The 17,066-nt window shown below is 36.0% G+C and overlaps 1 long non-coding RNA gene across 2 annotated transcripts; it reads left to right on the top strand.

Moving 5' to 3' along the window:
• The first annotated feature begins 6,589 nt into the window (after positions 1–6,589).
• Positions 6,590–16,835, top strand: LOC310723773. 2 transcript variants are annotated; one of them, XR_014532753.1, is made up of 4 exons: positions 6,590–6,804; positions 13,786–13,894; positions 15,528–15,707; positions 16,690–16,835. It is a non-coding gene; the product is annotated as an uncharacterized lncRNA (long non-coding RNA). The 2 variants fall into 2 exon arrangements; XR_014532754.1 differs by lacking the exon at positions 6,590–6,804 and adding an exon at positions 10,934–11,186.
• Positions 16,836–17,066: the final 231 nt, after the last annotated feature.

Genomic DNA, 17,066 nt, shown 5'->3' with positions numbered 1-17,066 from the left:
TCAACCCACATCCTGAATATACTACGAAGGCTCTGTAGATGACTTCTGAGAACTTCTGATAATGTATGTGCAAACAATTGACAGGAAAACTACGCAGTCTTTACAGTTCAGCTAATTAAAGCAAAGTTGTGTTTGTGTTGTATGGACATTGGTTGGGGGTATATATATATATATATGTATACCAAAATATATTTTTATTTATATATTTTATGGCCAATAAATCTGCTTTTTATGTATAAAGAGGTTAACAATTGAATTGGTTAATAAAAAATGTAAAAGCTCATACATTTATGTAACTGAATACAATACAGTTTGCAAAGAACATATCATGTGCTATGAATAGATAGAAATAAAGATACAGACATGCCTTTGCCATTGTGTTTGTGTGAAAGTGGGGTGGGGTGGGGTTGCATCAGAGCAGGATGCAACTGCGCAAGCAGAAGACTTTTTCTTTCTTGTGGGTGAAGTGTGTCAGATTTGACTTCCACAGGAACAAGAAAAAAACATGTTTGTTACCAATGCCTCTAGATGGTATTTGGTTTTTAGGTCACTTCCTGTCTCAAGAAAGGGTTTGCAAAGCTTTTATTACTTTAAATGTACTATTTTTTATGGTGGTTTGGGTATTTAAGGAGATTTGGTGAAACACTCATGGAAGCATTCTGTAGTCAGAACTTCTCACACAGTCTTTGTGTGTCTCTATTGCCAGGTACAGTGACTCTTTAACAATTCTTTTGTAAACTGCATTGCTAAATTATTTGGTTTTATGCTGATTATGTTGTGTAACTTTCTTCCATTATTTATTTCAGATTTGACATTTGTTTATTGATAATTGCCTGGCAAATAAATGTAAAATTCTTGATTAACTTTCCTGAAATCATTGTAGCCTAGTGTTACCACAAATCTATGACCAGGACATACAGAAAGCTCATGAACGGATGGAGCGTAGAGCACAAAATCTGGGACCTTCTGATTTCTGGCTCTCACTGACTTAGCAAGTTATAACAAAGTGGCTAAATCAATTATTCTTTATGCATGAGCAAGCATTGAGCGGCCTACTTAAGGAATATTCGTTTACGATATATAGCAAAATATAGCAGGTATTGTTAGCCAAGCACAAGGCCCCTAGCGACTCCTGAACCATAATGAATGATTCATTGAAAAGACGGAACATCTATTAAAATTCGAGAAGAAATACAACCAGTAAAGTGATCAGCTTGAATTATATATAACCAAGATTAATCTTTATTACAAACTGGAGTCAGATTCAAGGTCAACTAGAAACTGGGTGTAAAAGGGGCAAATGTAATTATTAACCCCGTTAACCACAAGTAGGGGACAATTAATCACCTGGGTGGGGTAACAAAAATACAGGAAAGGGGACATGTGACATATCAACAGACTCAGCTCAGCATAGGGAGTTGCACTGTATGTAACATAATGACGTCCTGTGATGTCACCTTAAGCCACGCCCCACCATTAACACAAATAGGCAAAAAAAAAAAAAAAAACATGCTCAGAAATGGCCATGTGATATATCAAAACACTGGACACTGTGGGTGGAGTTGAACCCACCTGAATAGATTGCATCACGTAACACAGGTGCCCTGCCCACCGCGCAAACCTATGCGTCACTAAACTCACACTGATCCGGACGTGTGACACCTCAAACCGCTCGGCACAGTCTGGGGAATCTCTGGCGGAGCATCATATCGACCCCGCTTGATAACTTTTTGGCCTTGTATGCAAGCATCAGTGTTTTGAATTTGACGTGTGCAGCTACTGAAAGCCGGTGTGCGGGGAGGGAGGGCAGCAGTGTGGTGGTGTGGGAGAAGGCAGTTAGAAAACAAGTCACACAGCTGTGTTTTGATCAATTGCAGAGGACAAATTGCATTCAGAGACAGACTTCCTAGTAGGGGGTTGCAGTATAGCAACTCCCCTTGGTTATATAATCTTTGTTAGCCCAAGGTTGCAAACAGTGCCTGATAGGGAGATTAGAGAGTTGTGTAACGATATTGTGGGATTCTGACCAGGAGATGAATCACCTGGGATGACCAGCAGTTCATTGCTCATTTCCTGACCAGTGATTTGATGTAAACACTATTAACTGCTTTATGTTTTGCCATTTGTAGACTCAATTTTATTGCCTAATACTGTGGTAATTTGCACAATGCTACCACTTGCATGTCTGCTAGATGCTGTCTGAGACATTCCCCCATTTTTTTTATTTTAGTTTATTTGTAGTTAACTGAGCTGTGATTTACAAATATGGGTCTATGTGATTCTAGTTATCTTAGTTTTCTATGATTCTTAACAACCTTAACAAAACCTTAAGAAAAGCAAACACCTTCCACGTGCTTAAAAGCTTTGTGTACTAAAAACAATTCAACTCATTCAAAAATGTCCCTAAACAAGTTGACACACAATTGAAGGTAATAAACCAACATTGACGTGATTATATAACGTTATGAAAAGTATGAGCTACCGAAACTTGCTACCGCGCGTGTACTCGAATAATAGAAAAGATTACCATTTTGTCTGTCTTTTCTTTCACAAGATTGCTTCATTATTAACTGAACAAGACTCACAAGACATCCTAGCCTCGAGGATTTCACCTTTGCCAGATAGTCACAGCTTCAGGTAAGAAGATTTTTCATCAAATTTGTATTATCTCATAATAATACCAGACCGTTTCTTATTCATTTTCAGTAGCATAACAAGTATAATAAACCTGTGGTTAACCACTGAGTTGTAAATACCAATGTTATTTCAGATAATATGGTATTATTTTTCACTTCAGTGCTTCAGCTCTTCCTGGTTGTCGTCATCCATGTCCTTTGAATAAAGCATTAAAAACACACCTCAGTCTAAAACAAACTCTGGAATGTGTACAAATCACATTTTTGGCATACTTCTTAAATAAACATGGTGACTTTTAGAATATAATCTGACCTAGGTATAACTGCTCGAACCCACTGATCATTCATTAATGGGAAGTCAATTAAGAGTATTGAAATAAACAAACAAATCAATAAAAAAATACATAATCCAAGCTGAACATAATGAACTTAATGGAATCCCTTAGACTTTATCACAGGGGTCCCCAAACTTTTTTCTCTGTGGGCTACATCATTTTTCCTTTCTTTAATGGGGAGACCTATAGGCATTACTTTTTAAGAGATATATAGCCTAATAAACAAATATTATTACTCTCATAATGACTTTTTTTTATATTCATTGCTATTTAAATTAAAACATTTACTTACTCATGCATATGCATGTGGTTGCTTTGTGAATCTGATACTGATACTGATAGATAGATACTGATAGGTGATCTACTTGCCAGTAACCAATTAATCATAGTTTTTAAATGGATACTGGATCAAATACAAACAAACATAAAACACTCCATGTAATATTGAACTAAACTGTATTACAAAAATAAAGGTCCTGAATAATGAAATGTGCTGAAAGAAATAATAAAGAATATGCTCATTATTAAATATATTTATACGGCTCATGCCGCCAGGTATAAGTCTCTAGAGGCCGCTCACTTAATGACAGCGGACCGTAAGCTGAAAAAATCGTTATGGATTTTTGCCGAAAGCCGATAGTTCCAGCAATCAACTACTGTATCAGTGACTTGACCTCTATTACAGTTTTTTTTCAATTGCTATGGAGCGTTTCTCAGATCAGAAATGAAATTCTTAAAACTACTCGTTTAACCTCCACATCATTTATTCATTTGTGCTCATCATAAGAACATTTCTTGTTGCTTTGATCAAATCGCGAATGCTTTTGTACATTCATTTAATCGATTGTGTACGAGTGTCTGCTGTTTCTTACTTTATCAGTTGTTTATGTTCATGTTGATCAAAACATGTTATACTGGTTTTACCTGAATAGTCTTACAGTTTAAATGACTAAATGTCATCCCTTCTTCCTGTTTTCATGCTTTATATTTGTGGTCATTTTTATACTGCTATTTATTTTATATGCTATTTTATTTTGTGTTTATTCTCTTTACAGATATTGTAGTTGTTGAATTACTAGCATGAAATTTGCTACAGCACACTGACTGTAAGCTTTTTGTGAAGTAGCGTTCTTAACGGCCCGATCCTCCTGGCTGAAGCATGGCATTTCATCAATTTAGACCCATCGCTGTGAATAGGTTCTCACTCTGACAACAATACACGTTCTATTAATCTTTTTTTGCATTTAGCAAACATTCATTCACAGTTCATTCTTTCATATAGTGTGTCATAACTCGGCTGTTATGTTATCAGAGCTCAGAATTTGCACGGATCTATTAGATTGTGACTCACTGGAACAGGTTTGGGTTTTCAAGTTCAAGTAAATGCATAATTATATTATAGTGCATCTAAAGTCATCCTGTACAATTGAGTGCCTGCAGCTTCGTGGTAACAGTTTGGAGATGAATCACATATAGCAGAAAAGGTCTGGTGACCCAATACTTTTGGAAATATATGCAAAAGCAAGCAAATACGAAAAATAAGGCCCCGGATCCTTATTTAAACTACAAATACATAAGTTCATATGGAGAACAATACATAATAAAAAGGAATTTCTTCATGACATCATTAGATATGTAAAAACTAATAAATATGTGTTATTTTATTTTATTAACAAACAATCATTGTGCTCACATAATGTATCAAATCAAATCAAATCAAATCAAATCAAATCAAATTTTATTCATCATATACACATACATACAGGGTACGACATGTAGTGAAATGCTTTATACGATGGTCCGGCATGAGGGAATAGGATGGGGGAAAAGAAAAGGAGGCAGATAAATAAGTATAAGGTATAAGAAAAACTATATAAAATTAAATTAAAATAAATAGAAATAAAATAAAAGAATATAAGGTATAAAGATATATAAAAAGATATTGTATTAAACAAATATACATATAAACAGTAAACAATGTGTAGTAAAATAATGTAAACAATAGGCAATTTGTGGTGGGTTGTCCATAAAGTGTTCGTGTGCGGTATGGTGTGGTGTGAAGGTCTTTAAAGTGTCCATGTGCAATATGGTGTGGTATGAATAAAATAAAAAGCGCACTGTGCTGTGCAAGTCCAGAGTTTAAAGTGTCGTGGTGCGAAGGTGAAATATGTACAGAGAAGTGTGATGATGGAGAGAGTGGGCCAGTTCTAGATCCTGGGTGTTTCCTGGTTTAAACACCGAATGGCCTGCGGGAAGAAGCTCCTCCTCGTTCTCTCTGTGTTCGCTTTCAGGGAGTGGAAGCGTTTTCCTAAACGCAACAGAGAAAAGAGTCCATTGTTGGGATGGCTGAGGTCCTTCATAATCTTCCTAGCACTTGTCCAACACCGCGTGCTATAGATGTCCTGCAGGTTAGGGAGCTCAGTGTGGATGGTATGTTCAGCTGAACGCACCACCCTCTGGAGGGCTCGTCTGTCCTGCATGGTGCTGTTCCCGAACCAGGAAGTGATGCTACCTGTCAGAACGCTCTAAATGGTGCAAGTGTAGAAGGTCTTAAGCACCTGAGAGGGTAGTTTAAAGTCGCTTAAGCGTCTCAGATGGTACAGACGCTGCCGGGCCTTCTTCGCCAGGGTGTTGGTGTGACAGGACCAAGACAGATCCTGTGTGATGTTAACACCAAGGTACCGGAAACTGTCCACTCTCTCCACTGGGGTCCCGCTGATGTTTATAGGTTGGTATGACCGCTCCCGCTTTGTGCTGAAGTCCACGATCAACTCCTTAGTCTTGCTGATGTTCAGGAGAAGGTTGTTCTCCTGGCACCATCTCTCCAGGTTTTTTGAACCTCCTGTAGGTAGGCCGTCTCGTCGTTGTTGGAGATCAGACCCACCACAACAGTGTCGTCAGCAAACTTGATGATGGTGGTGGAGTTGGATGTGGCCACACAGTCATGTCTGTACATTGAGAGAAAGAAAGGATGGACTGTAATTAGTATCAACAGTCTGCTACAATGGCCAAGGACCAAAGTCAGCATGAACAGTTCTGCATTTAACGTTTCTTCCCCATGCTATGTCAGTCAGGTTTTCCTTGCCACATTCACCACTTGCGCACTCATTAGGAATACAGTGATAAATAATAAACTGATACTGAATCTGCCTTATTCATTCCAACTTTATTTATCTCTGAAAAGCTGATTCGGGACAATGTCTATTGTTAAAAGTGTAATACATAGAAGCAGCTTTGTAGGCATCAGTAAATAACAACAAGGAGGCATCAGTAAATAACAACAAAAAAACATGTTCACTGATACCTTCTGTTGAAACTGTTATTTTTCTTTCTTTCTTTCTTTCTTTCTTTCTTTCTTTCTTTCTTTCTTTCTTTCTTTCTTTCTTTCTTTCTTTCTTTCTTTCTTCAGCTGAAAATCCAAAGCCTATGTAAATTATGTAGCTCACCACTCTCCTTTTCATGAATATTATATTTTTAAATACATCATCTGCTTACTAATAGCTGTTGTTAAAAAGAAGACAACCATAAGGAAACTGAGCAGTTCTCAAAGAAAGCCAGAGGCTGGGCTTGAGAGTAAAGATAATGCTATAGTAAAACAAACACATGTGGTTTAATGAACGACACACATACAGGCAAATGAGCAGTTCTTAAAGGAAGACAGAGGCTGGGCTTGAGATTGCAGAGAGTAGCAGAGTGAAACAAACTACTGGCATTTATATACTGACAGAGCAGGCTGTTACACAGCAGGGCATAGAACCAGGTCAATCTAAAAATGCAACTGTGCCAGATTATGCTTTTATTTTTATTTTATTTCCTCTCTGGCAGGGCCCAAGGTGAGTCTGACAACTTTCAACTAATATTTGATTTATTTTATAATGTCCTATGTACAATTCTGGAAGATTATTTAAACAGAATAAAACATTATTTCTGACTGTACATAGAATAGTAGGACATAGTAAATTATCAGTTGAATACAAGAATGTGTGCAATGCATTCTTCATTTTATCAGATGTTTGGTCTGTGTATTAAATGGAAAAATGTCTTGTAGTTGTAACCGCCATGCTTTAGATAAGAAAGACATCTCTCTTTGTTTCTTACCTTACCCTTACCTTTACCTTAAGACAGAACAGGTTGAAAGGAGTGCGTTACGCATTATAACTTATGCATGTGTTGTTCTAAAAATCTACACATACCTTAATTATGTTTATTTTCATGACTGCATTTCTATCTTTAATAAAATAAAATAACACTTATTTATTAGTTTTTACATATCTAATGATGTCATGGAGAAATTCCTTTTTATTATGTATTGTTCTCCATATGAACTTATGTATGTGTAGTTCAAATAAGGTTGAGAGATCCGGTTCCTTATTTTCGTATTTGCTTGCTTTTGTATATATTTCCAAAAGTAATGGGTCACCTGACCTTTCCTGCTATATGTGATTCATCTCCAAACTGTTACCACAAAGCTGCAGGCACTCAATTGTACAGGATGACTTTAGATGCACTATAATATAATTATGCATTTACTTGAACTTGGAAACCCAAACCTGTTCCAGCATGGCGATGCCCCTGTGCGCAAAGTGAGCTCCTTGAAGATCTAGTTTACCTGCTTTGAAGAGGAAGAACTTGAGTTCCCTGCTATAGAGCTCTGATCTTATCACTACTGAACAACTTTGGGATGAATTGTAACAAGGTTGTAGCTCAGTGGTTAAGGTGCTGGACACTGGAATCCCAGCACCACCAAGCTGCTACTGCTGGGCCCTTGAGCAAGGCCTTTAATCCTCAACTGCTCACTCTGAATAGGGGCGTCTATTAAATGCCATAAATGTTAATGTAAATTGGAATGCTGACTGCAAACCAGGTCTCCTCACCTACATCAGTACCTGCCTTTCATAATACCCTTGTGCCTGATGAACACAAATATCTTTAAGCACACTATAAACTGTGGTGGAACATCTTGCCTAAAGAGTGATGGGAATTATAAGAGCAAATTGGGACTAAATGTGGAATGCAATGCTAAAAAATCACATACCATAGTGACCCAATAGATCTCTCTTCACTCTTTCACTTAATTAGAAATTAAGCCTAGAGAACCCAGTTCAGTTTATACAAGAAGCTCTAGAAATTCAATGTATGCATAAGTGAAATTAGTTGTTTCACAGTAAATCTCTCAGTATACTAAATTCAGCAGTGTAATGAAATTAGGCTCATGAGTTTTGTGTGGATGTGTGTGTGTGTGTGTGTGTGTGTGTGTGTGTGTGTGTGTTTTTATTGATGTGTGCATAAAATTTTTTTTATTATACAACCCTAATTCCAAAAAGGTTGCGACACCGTGTAAAATGTAAATAAAAGATCTAAAATAAAAATGATCCAGAAACGCCGCCTATCCTCTCTGGGCCAAAGCTCATTTAAAATGTGCTGAGGCAAAGTGAAAAAATGTTTAGTGGTCAGACGATTCGAAAGTTTTTTTAAACTATTGACACTTTTAAACTAAAGTGTAGACAGACCATCCTATAATTTTTCCTTTATTTAATGGGGGCCCAGGTCAGTCTGTAACAGAAAATTACATAGGCCGGAGTGACTCACAGAATAATTGTGGAGATTATTTTCTGATTTTAAATAGATTAATTATGCATATAGGTTCCCTGGTGGTCTAGTGGTTAGAATGCGGCGCTCTCACCGCTGCGGCCTGGGTTCGATCCCCGGTCAGGGAACCGACCCCAGCCATTAGGGTTGCACAAGCCTTAGTGCCGGTCCCAAGCCCGGATAAATGGGGAGGGTTGTGTTAGGAAGGGCATCCAGCGTTAAAACATGTGCCAAATCAAACATGCGGATGGCCCGCTGTGGCGACTTCTAACGGGAGAAGCCAAAAGAAAGTTTAAATAGATTTATTATGCATAGCTCTAGATCACTTTATTATTTTGTTATGCACTGTACAGACAAATAAGCATTACTTTTTTAGAGATATATAGCCTATTAAAAGAGCATTCTTAGTCTCAGAATGAAAAAAAATTCATATTTCATATTTATTTTAAATTTTTTAATATAAATATAATCATTTTTTATGTCTCTCCTTTTTTATTTATATATTTGCACATTTCTTTTCTTTGCTGCTGTAACAGAGAAATTTCCCCACTGTGGGACAAAGAAATCAATAAATTTTTATTTGTATAGCGCTTTTAACAACAAACATTGTCTGAAAGCAGCTTTATATAATATATATAATATAAAGGTATATCTTATCTCTTATCTTATCTTATAAAACAGTGACACCGGAAAAACTATCGGTATGGATTTTGCCGATAGCCGATATTTCCGCCAATCAACTATCAGTGCCTCGACCTCTATTAATAACTAAAGGATACAGTGGGGCAAAAAAGTATTTGGTCAGCCACCAATTCTGCAAGTTCTCCCACTTAAAAAGATGAGAGAGGCATGTAATTTTCATTATAGATACACTTCAACTATGACTGACAAAATGAGAAAAAAGATCCAGAAAATCACATTGTCTGATTTGTAAAGAATTTATTTGCAAATTATGGTGGAAAATAAGTATTTGGTCACCTACAAAAAAGTAAGATTTCTGGCTCTCACAGACCTGTAACTTCTCTTTTAAGAGGCTCCTCTGTCCTCCACTTGTTACCTGTATTAATGGCACCTGTTTGAACTCGTTATCGGTATAAAAGACACCTGTCCACAACCTCAAACAGTCAGACTCCAAACTCCACTATGGCCAAGACCAAAGAGCTGTCAAAGGACACCAGAAACAAGATTGTAGACCTGCACCAGGCTGGGAAGACTGAATCTGCAATAGGTAAGCAACTTGGTGTGAAGAAATCAACTGTGGGAGCAATTATTAGAAAATGAAGGACATACAAGACCACTGATAATCTCCCTCGATCTGGGGCTCCACGCAAGATCTCACCCCGCAAAAATCCCAGGACCACACGAGGGGACTTAGTGAATGACCTGCAGAGAGCTGGGACCAAAGTAACAAAGGCTACCATCAGTAACACACTACGCCGCCAGGGACTCAAATCCTGCAGTGCCAGACGTGTCCCCCTGCTTAAGCCAGTACATGTCCATCTGAAAGTTGCTAGAGAGCATTTGGATGATCCAGAAGAGGATTGGAAGAATGTCATATGGTCAGATGAAACCAAAATAGAACTTTTTTGGTAAAAACTCAACTTGTGTTTGGAGGAGAAAGAATGCTGAGTTGCATCCAAAGAACACCATACCTACTGTGAAGCATGGGGGTGGAAACATCATGCTTTGGGGCTGTTTTTCTGGCACGGGACCAGGACGACTGATCCGTGTAAAGGAAAGAATGAATGGGGCTTCGTAAGAAGCATTTCAAGGTCCTGGAGTGGCCTAGCCAGTCTCCAGATCTCAACCCCATAGAAAAATCTTTGGAGGGAGTTGAAAATCCATGAAGGAATGGGCCAAACTACCAGCAACAGTGTGTAAAAAACTTGTGGAGACTTACAGAAAACGTTTGATCTCTGTCATTGCCCACAAGGGGTTTATAACAAAGTATTGAGATGAACTTTTGTTATTGACCAAATACTTATTTTTCACCATAATTTGCAAATACATTCTTTACAAATCAGACAATGTGATTTTCTGGATTTTTTTTTCTCATTTTGTCTCTCATAGTTGAAGTGTACCTATGATGAAAATTACAGGCCTCTCTCATCTTTTTAAGTGGGAACTTAAAACAATTGGTGGCTGACCAAATACTTTTTTGCCCCACTGTATTTTAGATTAAAAGCCAACCTTTATTATCAAATACAGATTTTAGTAAAACATATTCAACAGTTCACCTTTATTTGTATTACACTTTTAACAATGGACATTGTTCTAAAAAAAAATATATATATAAAATACGTCAAACAATGATGTTTACTGCTGAGCTCCTTTTTTCTTTCTGTCTTTCTCTCTATGTCTGTCTTTTTATTCTCTTTCCCTTCCCTTTTTCTTATGTTCACACAGGAAACTATTAAAATGTGAGTCTAAGGTAAAGGGCTGGGCTTGACAGTGCAGTGAGCAGTAGAGAGGAAATACTGACACAAGCTTAAATCATTATATACTCATATGCCTACAGAGCAGCAGGCTGTTACACTGCAGAATATAGAACCAGGTCAATCTAAAATGCAACTGTGCCAGATTATGCTTTTAATTGTATTTGATTTCCTCTCTGGCAGGGCCCAGGGTGAGTCTGACAACTTTCAACTAATATTTGATTTATTTTATAATGTCCTCTGTGCAATTCTGGAAGATGAATTAAACAGAAAAGTACATTATTTCTGAGTGTACATAGAACAGTAGGACATAGTAAATTATCAGTTAAATACAAGAATGTGTGCAATGCATGCTTGCATTTTATCAGATGTTTGCTCTGTTTGTTGACTGGAAAAATGTCATGTAAGTGTAACCTCTATGCTTCAGATTAGAAAGACATTTCTCTTTGTTTCTTACCTTACTCTTACCTTAACACAGAACAGGTTAAATGGAGCACTTGTATGCATATTATACCACCTTAATTAAATAAAAGTTGGGACACCGTGTAAAACGTAAATAAAACATGTAAATGAACATTATCCAGAAACACTGCCTATCCTCTCTGCACCAAAGCTCATTTAAAATGTACTGAGGCAAAGTGAAAAAATGTTCTGTGGTCAGACCAATCGATATATTATTTTTTTTTTTAAACCATTGATACCATGTTCTTCGTGGTAAAGTGTAGAGGGACCATCCGGCTTGTTATCAGTGCTCAGTTGAAAAAGCAACATCTCTGATGGTATGGAAATGCATTAGTGAATGTGGAATGGGCAGCTTGCACATATGGAAAGGCTCCATCAATGCTGAACAGCAGATATAGGTTTTAGAGCAACAAATGATTCCATCCAGAAAACGTCTTTTTGAGGGAAGGCCTTGCATATTTGAGTAAGACAATGCTCACTGCATACTGCATCTATTACAAAAGCATGACTTCACAGTAGAGGTGGTGGACAGGCCTGCCTGGTTGTCTAGATCATTTACAATTTAAAAACATTTGGCACATCATGAAATAAAAAACACAACAAAGGACACCCAAAACTGTTAAGCAGCCACAATTCTGTATCAGACAACCTTCCTTTCCCAAAACTTTAGCAACTGATCTCCTCAGTTCGCAGATGTATTCGGACAGAAAACGTGATGCTACACAGTAGTAAACATAGACCTGTCCCAACTTTTTTTTTTTTTTAGCTCTGTTGCAGCCATCAAATTCAAAATGACAATTTTTTTTCCTTAAAATAGTATATATTCTTAGTTTAAGATTTTGGTATGCATTTTTGTTTAATTTTCTGAATAAAATATGGATTTATGAGATTTGCAAATCATTGCATTCTGTTTTTAATTATACTATTTTGCACATTGCCTAAACCTTTTTTGGAAATAGGGTCGTATATATTGCGTATACATTTATATTTGAATTGCAGTCAGTCAGGAGTATTACAGTTTAAATAAGAGTTTATTGTTTTCATCTTTTAAACATTTTGTTTTTGCAATGGTTGCAATGAATTTGCAATAAATTGATATATATTAGCATTATTATATATAGTTTTCATCAGTGATAGAGAAACAATCATATGAAGAAAATTAATGCTTCCCAGTTCCACCACCAACTTGTCCCAACTCAAACGCATTTTGCTTTAATGAGCTGTTTGTAGACATAGCAACTAACATTTGGCGCAATGCTATAAAATAATTTTACAATGTTGACAGGAGTATATCACACGCTTTTCACCTGGTCTGGTGAGCTCAAAGAAACAAAAAACATGAGCAATTAAATCTTCTCAGGCTTGAAAAGCACAATTAGCAACCTTCAGTCTTAAAAAAGGAAAAATATTAAATATGGGGAAATGCTTAAGCTTGGGCTTGATGATGATCACGTCATTCTTACATCCGCAGCCATAAGGTTAAAGAAATAACTTGTCATGTCTGGGTGAAACTCAGAAAGGTGGAACCTGATACAAGTGTTGGGTAAGAACATTGATTTTAAAGCAGTCAGGCGGGAAGGAAGGAGGGAAGGTGGAATTAGGGTTGCTGTAATAATAACAGTGGAAATGGATACCATATTTACAATAGATATTGCCAAGAGGAAGAAGGTAGATGATTAAAAAAAAAGAGGTCCCAGGACAGAAACCTGGGGGACTCCAGTGTTAACAGGGGAAGATTAGGAACTAAATGAGTGTAATTTGATTAACTGTGTGCACCCTGATAGATATGATTTAAACCAGTCCAGGGTAATGCCAATTGAAATAAGTTGATTAAGAAGGATAGTATGAGAAATAGTTTCAGTAATAGCAGTGGTTTTAAGAGCCATAGGAACCATTTCAGTGGTAGGTTCCTGATAGGTTACAATCCTGAATAGGTTAAGCAGTTACATAACATAGATGGAGAAATGGTCTTGCTTTGATTTATAAGCTAATCAACTAATCCAGATATTGATTAAAACTCTATTAGATGTTGCTGTTTTAGAAAAGACCTGTTTGCTTGCTAAAATTAATGCCTCCAAAAATGTTTAGATAGATAGAAAGATAGATAGATAGATAGATAGATAGATAGATAGATAGATAGATAGATAGATAGATAGATAGATAGATAGATAGATAGATAGATAGATAGATAGATAGATAGATAGATAGATAGATAGATAGATAGATAGATAGATAGATAGATAGTGGGAAATATACATCTAGTGACACTTTCCAGGAGTGTTACTTTTCCTTGAGTCTGAACCTGTGACGTTTTTCTTTCACTTACAGGAGGCCTTCAGCTAGCCTACGTGGTTCCTGTTGACAACCCTACTTATGACCAAGAATATCAATGTGTAACAGAACCGGGTATGGAAAACACAAATTACAGCTGGTACAGGTAAACGCTAATTGAAGAACATTTATAACATTTGAAACAGGAAACGGTTTTCACTTTATTCTGCTTGGACACTGCAGATGTGCCAGTGTGTGGAAGAATCTAATTATGTATTCACAGACCAGTACTGCAACTTATTTTTTCAAGCATTTTTTCCCAAACCTTTTTTTTTTTCCCTTTTATATTCAAAACCAAAAATGGAATATATTTTATTATACATTTTCTGGCATATTCATCTGTAAGTCTTTTTGTTTATTGCATCTAAAATAAAAAAAATAAAATGATCAATATCCACAGATTAGGAAAGACTTTGAGGATTATACAAGGTCAAGAGAGAGAGAGAGGAAGTTTGTATTGGTTTTACTAATAGATTATGTAAATGACTCGATGAGAAGTGAAACCAGAGATGGTAAATAAAAGTTCTCACACAGGATTATTCCTGTAAAATGCACATGAAATTTAATATAAGTTGCAGCTTGTAATTACCCACTTACAATCAGTAAAAAGCATTTAAGTACCTGAAAACTCTCAACTTGGGTCAGTCTACTAGCCCACTACAGAGGTGGCAAAAGTACACACATCCTTCACTCAATTACAAGTACAGATACTCATGATTAAAAAACACTCGGGTAAAAGTTAAAGTACTGACTACACTTTTTTACTCAAATTAAAGTAAAGATGTTTGGGCTCTGACATGTACTTAAGTAAAAAGTGGTCAATACTACTACCTGTTTTAGTGTCACGCTGGTAACTGGACCTCACGTCATATTAATATATTAATACAAAAGAGTAGATACAATACAATACAATATTAATACAAGTAGAGAAAAGTTTCTGTTCTCAGTCATGTTTACATCACTGACTTCCTCTGTCTCATCCACATTAACCCCAGACTTCTTGTTGCCTTCTGCATTGCTTATTGTTAAGCTTCGTAAAGTAGCCTGTGGTGTATAAATGGTGTATGGTAAATTGAAAAAGGTGCGCAATGACAGGAAAATGGTTGATGGACTGAAAATGGCATGCAATGAGAGGAAAAATATTGAAAGTACAGATATTTGTGTACAAAATGTAATAAGTGAAAGTAAAAAGTTAATAAACAAATTGTGAAGTAAAGTACGGAAAACAAAAAAATCTACTTAAGAACAGTAAGTATTTGTACTTCATTACTTTCCATCTCTGGCCACTCATACTGGGAACAATGCAAACTCTACTCTACTTCTAAATAAGTTCATGACCCTATTTTCTTTAGATCATTTAATACACAGACATAGTACTTAGTTAAACCTATAAGACTGATCATACTAATCACTTTTTTGAGAACGAAATCCTCAACTTTAGAGTTATCACTAAAGTTAGCCAGCTAGCTAGCAGGCTACTCAGTATTGTTAGCTGTGACTGCTGTGCTGAAATTTCAGTCCACAATGTTGCATAAATGTTTGTAGTTTAGGATATTAGAACAGAACCTGTAGTCATTAAGGCCTGAAAATTTAAAAGTTCAGAAGTGTTTCATGAGCTTTACATGTGCTAACAAAAAGCAAGTAAAATATATGCTTCTTTACTCAAAAGTGTTGAGATTAACATGATTCTATTATTCTGCATAACATTCTCGCTATAATTTTGCTGATGTTCTACATAGGCAGGGCTGGTCTGAACTTCCACAAGGAGTGAAAGCAGAGGGAGATAGACTGCATTTCGTAAAGGAGACTGCTGACCTCAATGGTGTATACATTTGCAAGGTAGCAAACCAGTATGGTGAGGCAGCAGGCTCACTCTATTATCACCGGATCAAGGAAATCCATTCCGAGCTCTAATTGTGGTAAGTAAAGAAATTAAAAAAAATCCTAAAATGAAAGTATTTGCATTTTAAATGAATGCTATTAACTAATATAGTGAATGAGATCTTTTCGGGCTTCTCTGCTTTTAGACACTTCTGGGGCTAATAAACAGTCAAGAAAGCACCTGAAGGGTAGAAAACACCTTATTGAAGAGAGGGGTTAGCAAACTGATTTGAGCTGGAAAGGATGTTATCCTCATACTAGTTTACTAGCATGTATAGAGATATATATCTATCAGTCCTATCCTTGATGGTCATGACAACGAGATAAAAAAAACACGCAATAAGACCATTTTTTTTTGCTGCAAACACATCTGTATCAGCCAGAAATAGAAATCATTGGGAAGTTGAAGAATGCAAAAATGTCACCGGGACTTTTTTCCATTCTCCAACCTTCAAACTTCAGTAAGCCTGATCCTACTATTTGCCTAAATGGTTTCCTTTAAACTTTATCATCCATGAAACATTTCTAGGAATAGAACTGCAACTCAATGCTGCAACAAAACACCTTGTCTGATACCAACCACCATGACAATCAATGTCAGTGTCAACATTTCCTTCATTTTAATGTTTTATGAAAACAAACTTTAACATCTTTTAAGAGCTAATTGAATAAAGAGATGATGATAAAAACTTTAACAAGAGCATGAACAACCAGGTAGCCATGTGCATAAATACAATATAATAAAAATAATCATAATAATATAACAATGGAAAATTCACATAATATAAAAGTGGCCAAGTGATATCATGTAATAATGTAATTTACAGAACAACAAGTCATTCTGAAGACATATTTATATCACTTTGATTTGCACACCCTGACTAAACCGAAATAAAACTATATAGTATGAATCTAAACAGAAATGCCTAAAGGTACGACTCACTGAATAAGGAAGTTATATAAGTCATACAGAGTATGAACTCATTTTTCATATGCTTTTTTTTTTTTTTTTTTTTTTAGAACCTATGAAACAGCTTCCTGGAACACAGAGAAGATTAATATCAGATGGGGAAAAAAAAGGATGAAACATTTTATTTCTTGATAATGTATATGATTTGCTTTTAACTATACTTATGTTAAATTATTGTCCAAAAATATATATATATATATATATATATATATATATATATATATATATATATATATATATATATATATATATATATATATATATTTTATTTTCTCGCCCTGCACTATTATTGGGATGTTTGAAATAGAATATGTGAAAACAATGTAAGCAGTTAACTGAATGTAGTTTATCAGGAATGTGTGTGGTTATAAATGTACCAGTACCAATAAGAAAAAAAAAAAGCATTAATTGTATGGTATGCTGTGTA

This window comes from Silurus aristotelis (assembly GCF_946808225.1).
Source record: "Silurus aristotelis genome assembly, chromosome: 3".
NCBI lineage: Eukaryota > Metazoa > Chordata > Actinopteri > Siluriformes > Siluridae > Silurus > Silurus aristotelis.
This window is presented reverse-complemented; position numbering and strand designations above follow the sequence as displayed.